The sequence below is a fragment of the Megalops cyprinoides genome, chromosome 18 (genome assembly GCF_013368585.1).
Source record: "Megalops cyprinoides isolate fMegCyp1 chromosome 18, fMegCyp1.pri, whole genome shotgun sequence".
Classification (NCBI taxonomy): domain Eukaryota; kingdom Metazoa; phylum Chordata; class Actinopteri; order Elopiformes; family Megalopidae; genus Megalops; species Megalops cyprinoides.
In genome coordinates, this window is record NC_050600.1 from 330,212 (window position 1) to 335,211 (window position 5,000).

At 55.7% G+C, this 5,000-nt stretch overlaps 1 pseudogene; it reads left to right on the forward strand.

Annotated features, from left to right (window-relative positions):
* The window catches only part of LOC118793709, a 13,337-nt pseudogene that overhangs the window by 8,159 nt on the left and 178 nt on the right, over window positions 1-5,000 (forward strand).

Sequence of the window (5,000 nt, forward strand, 5' to 3'; positions counted from 1 at the left end):
TGTAGACCTGCGTGCCTCTCACTGACTGCATCCTCTGCATCTCAGCACAAACCTGTCAGTGTAACACGTCATTTTACCTGTCAGTGGATGTGTGTGTCTCGGCTGAAATAATCCCAGCTCTCTGCTCCCCAGACCGTCACTTTTCGAATCAAGAAGATTTTACCTGGAGCTCTGTTCCGCTCTGCACCAAAGGTACAGTGCAAACACGCACACACACACGCACACACACGTAAACACCCACTTTTACTCACAGGTACACACACATGCACACAGAGTTGAATGTGTTGAATAAAGCAGGTGACTGAAGGTGTGTAACTGCATGGCTTTTCTTTAAGGACACAGAGGCTCCTGTGGAAACAGAGGAACAGACCTGCCTACAGGTACGTTACACCTGCTCAGCCAATCGCTGTTCTGCATCAGCCAATCTCAGCCTCTGATCTGTGCTGAGTGACATGCTGTCTCTGGCAGGACAGTGCTGTGCAGATCCAGCAGCTGCAGTTGGATCCAAATCCCGCTGATAGAGAGGCGCTGGATTCTGAGGTGTGTTTGCCTTTACGTTCTCCTTACGCTCTGTAAGCTCTTACGCAGACTGTCCCCGCCCGCTGTCTGTGTGTAAGCTCTTACGCAGACTGTCCCAGCTCGCTGTCTGTGTGTAAGCTCTTACGCAGAGTCTCCCAGCCCGCTGTCTGTCTGTCTGTGTGGGATGCTTACGCAGAGTCTCCCAGCCCGCTGTCTGTGTGGGATGCTTACGCAGAGTCTCCCTGCCCGCTGTCTGTGTGGGATGCTTACGCAGAGTCTCCCTGCCCGCTGTCTGTGTGGGATGCTTACGCAGAGTCTCCCAGCCCGCTGTCTGTGTGGGATGCTTACGCAGAGTCTCCCAGCCCGCTGTCTGTGTGGGATTCTTACGCAGAGTCTCCCAGCCCGCTGTCTGTCTGTGTGGGATTCTTACGCAGAGTCTCCCTGCCCGCTGTCTGTGTGTAAGCTCTTACACAGAGTCTCCCAGCCCGCTGTCTGTGTGGGATTCTTATGCAGAGTCTCCCAGCCCGCTGTCTGTGTGGGATTCTTACGCAGAGTCTCCCAGCCCGCTGTCTGTGTGGGGGGTGATGAAGAGATAAGATGGAGGTGTGATCTGAGTGGAGGTGTGCTTTGAACAAGAAACTCTTTTTCACAGGGAGAGGACACTCTGCTGGAGTGGTGGAGGACAGTCGAAGGTGGGTGCACACGTCTCTGATATACTGCATGCACATCTGTGTGTGTTTGTGTGAGTGAGTGAGTGTGTGTGTGTGTTTGTGTGAGTGAGTGAGTGTGTGTGTGTGTGTGTTTCTGTATGTGTGTGTGTGTGTGTGTGTGTGTGTGTGTGTCTGAAAGTGTTTATGAAAGCCTGTGTGTGGTTGACACTCTGCTGTATGCTGTTAGGTTGGAATGAGTGGAATGAGTCATCAAATTTTGAAGAAGAGTCGGAACTGTGAGTAAATCTTCCTCTCTCTCCCTCTCTCCTTCTCTCCCTCCCTCTCCTCCTCCCTCTCTCTCTCCCTCTCTCCCTCCCTCTCTTTCCCTCTCTCCTTCTCTCCCTCCCTCTCCTCCTCCCTCTCTCTCTCCCTCTCCCTCCCCCTCTCCCTCCCTCTCTCTCTCTCTCCCTCTCTCCTTCTCTCCCTCCCTCTCTCTCTCCCTCTCCCTCCCCCTCTCCCTCCCCCTCTCCCTCCCTCTCTCTCTCTCTCTCTCTCTCTCTCCTTCTCTCCCTCCCTCTCCTCCTCCCTCTCTCCCTCTCTCTCTCCCTCTCCCTCCCCCTCTCCCTCCCTCTCTCTCTCTCTCTCTCTCTCTCTCTCTCTCTCTCTCTCTCTCTCTCTCCTTCTCTCCCTCCCTCTCTCCCTCCCTCTCCTCCTCCCTCTCTCCCTCCCTTTCTCTCTCTCTCTCTCTCTCCCTCCCTCTCTCTCTCTCTCTCTCCCTCCCTTTCTCTCCTGTCTCTCCCTCCCTTTCTCTCCTGTCTCTCTCTGGCAGGGTTGCTGAGTGTGGGCTTCATGTGTCTTCAGTGTCTTGGTGTCTTGGTCCTTCTGGTCTCCCTCGGCTAAACACGCTCGTCTGTGTCAGGGTACTTTAGTGGCTACTGAACAGTTTTCTTCTTTTTGCTATCATAGTTGAGCTCTCCCTCTCTCTCTCTCTCTCTCTCTCAGGGCGGTGGAGCAGGCTGCTGACCCTGTAAAGTCATGTAGTACTGACTGTCTCTCTCTCTCAGGGCGGTGGAGCAGGCTGCTGACCGTGTGTACTTGGCTGCCCAGCTCTTTGTGCGTCTGTTTAACCAGCGGGGGGCGTCTCTACAGAAGCGAATCCTGGAGCTGCTGGCAGTGGCGGACGCCGCGGACAGCTTCCACAAGCGCACGGTGACAGCCAGCGTCGGGGGCGGGGTGGCCAGTGTGGCGGGGAGTGTGACCACCATCACCGGCCTGGTCCTTGCTCCCTTCACCTTTGGCACCTCCATCATTGTCACGGCGGTGGGCATCGGCGTGGCGACCGCGGGAGGCGTGGCCTCCGCCTCCGCCAACATCACAGACACCGTCCACGCCAACATGGACCGCAAGAAGGTGGAGGGCATGATCCAAGGCTACCAGGACGAGATGAAGGACATCCGAGAGTGCCTGGAGTTTCTGCAGGTGCGAGTGTCTGGCATCCTGATTCCCCCTTCTCTCTCTCCCCCACGCTCTCTCTCCCCCACGCTCTCACACTCTCTCTCTCTCCCCCACGCTCTCACACTCTCTCTCTCTCCCCCACGCTCTCACACTCTCTCTCTCTCCCCCACGCTCTCACACTCGCTCTCTCTCCCCCACGCTCTCACACTCGCTCTCTCTCCCCCACGCTCTCACACTCGCTCTCTCTCCCCCACGCTCTCTCTCCCCCACGCTCTCACACTCGCTCTCTCTCCCCCACGCTCTCACACTCTCTCTCTCTCCCCCACGCTCTCACACTCTCTCTCTCTCCCCCACGCTCTCACACTCGCTCTCTCTCCCCCACGCTCTCTCTCCCCCACGCTCTCACACTCGCTCTCTCTCCCCCACGCTCTCACACTCTCTCTCCCCCACGCTCTCACACTCTCTCTCTCTCCCCCACGCTCTCACACTCGCTCTCTCTCCCCCACGCTCTCTCTCCCCCACGCTCTCACACTCGCTCTCTCTCCCCCACGCTCTCACACTCTCTCTCCCCCACGCTCTCACACTCTCTCTCTCTCCCCCACACTCTCACACTCTCTCTCTCTCTCCCCCACGCTCTCACACTCTCTCTCTCTCCCCCACGCTCTCACACTCTCTCTCTCTCCCCCACGCTCTCACACTCTCTCTCTCTCCCCCACACTCTCACACTCTCTCTCACACACACACACACACACACACACTCTCTCTCTGGTGATGATGGTGATGGTGATGATAATGATGATTCAGAATCCTGAGGATTTCTCAGAATCACTGTTTTTCTGATGCAGGGTCTGTAGCTCGCAGCGGTCGCTGTTTTTCCAAACAGCAGCTTCTCAGCTTTTTCACTGCCAGTTTGCGCTGTTTTCAGACATAAACACACAGGTGTGCAGTCTGCTTCATTTCTAATGGAGCTGAAATCCTGCGTATCCGCTGTCAGGTCCCAGCTATGGCTGCACTGGCCCAGCAGAGGTCAGCAGGAGCTGAATGATCTGTGTGGAGCCAGACTTCACTGCTTTCTGTGTCTCGTTTATGCATCAGTTTGCTGATGTATATGCTGCAGGTTTTACAGTTTGTAATGTGCGGTTTGAGGCCGTTCTGTAGGTCCTCCCACCTGGGACGGGGCTGGCCAAAAACACAACAAAGAAGTTAAAAATCAGGAACCAAATAAAACACTTTATTCATGAATAATATTAAATTATATATTAATAATGTTAAAAAGACCACAGACACCATCAATACCACCACTACCACTGGTAATACATTGTGTGTGTGTGTGTGTGTGTGTGGTGTGTTGCTTGTGTGTGTTGCATGTTGTGTATGTGTGTGTTGCGTGTGTGTGTGTGTGTGTGTGTGTGTGTGTGTGTGTTGCATGTGTGTGTTGCGTGTGTGTGTGTGTGGGTGTTGGGTGTTGCGTGTGTGTTGTGTGTGTGTGTGTGTGTGTGTGTGTGTGTGTGTGTTGTGGGTGTTGCATGTGTGTTGTGGGTGTTGCGTGGGTGTTGCGTGTGTGTTGCGCGCGTGTGTGTGTGTGTGTGGGTGTTGGGTGTTGCGTGTGTGTTGTGGGTGTTGCGTGTGTGTTGTGGGTGTTGCGTGGGTGTTGCGTGGGTGTTGCGTGTGTGTTGTGTGTGTGTGTGTGTTGTGTGTTGTGTGTCTGTCTGTCTGTCTCTGCAGGAGGGCATGGATGCTCTGGAGCAGTGGAACTTTGAGCAGTACAGAGAGAGTGTGTCGAAGCATGCTCTGAGCCAGAACGTCAAGCACGTGATGAAGGAGGGGGGGGCGGGCGGGGAAGGCTCTCATGATCAATACTGAGAGCCTAGTGAGCACCGTGCAGGTGCTGAGCGCAGCGGGCGGAGCCGCCAAGGCCGCACAGGTCATCAGCGTCACCACCGGCGTCATGTCCGGCCTCTTCCTCGCGCTTGACGTCTTCTTCCTCGCCAAGGACTCCCACGAGCTGCGCAAGGGCGCCAAGACGCAGTTCGCCGCCAAGATCCGAGAGGTGTGCAAGGAGCTGCAGGACGGCCTGCTGGAGCTGAACCGCATCAAGAGCGAGCTGCAGAAGACCATGGATGGCATCGAGGTGGAGGAGGAGGAGGAGGAGGAGGGGGAGGAGGAGGAGGAGGAGGAGGAGGAGGAGGAGGAGGAGGAGGAGGAGGAGGAGGAGGAGGAGGAGGAGCCTACCCTGGAGTCAGACCCAGCAAAATTGGCCAAGCTGGAGGAGTAACTAAAGTTATGAAGGAGGAGGCTGGAAGGAAGTATACTGACGAACCCAAACCCAGCCACCCAGCTTTCAGGGGGTGGGTGTTCTCGCAGCACGCCACATGC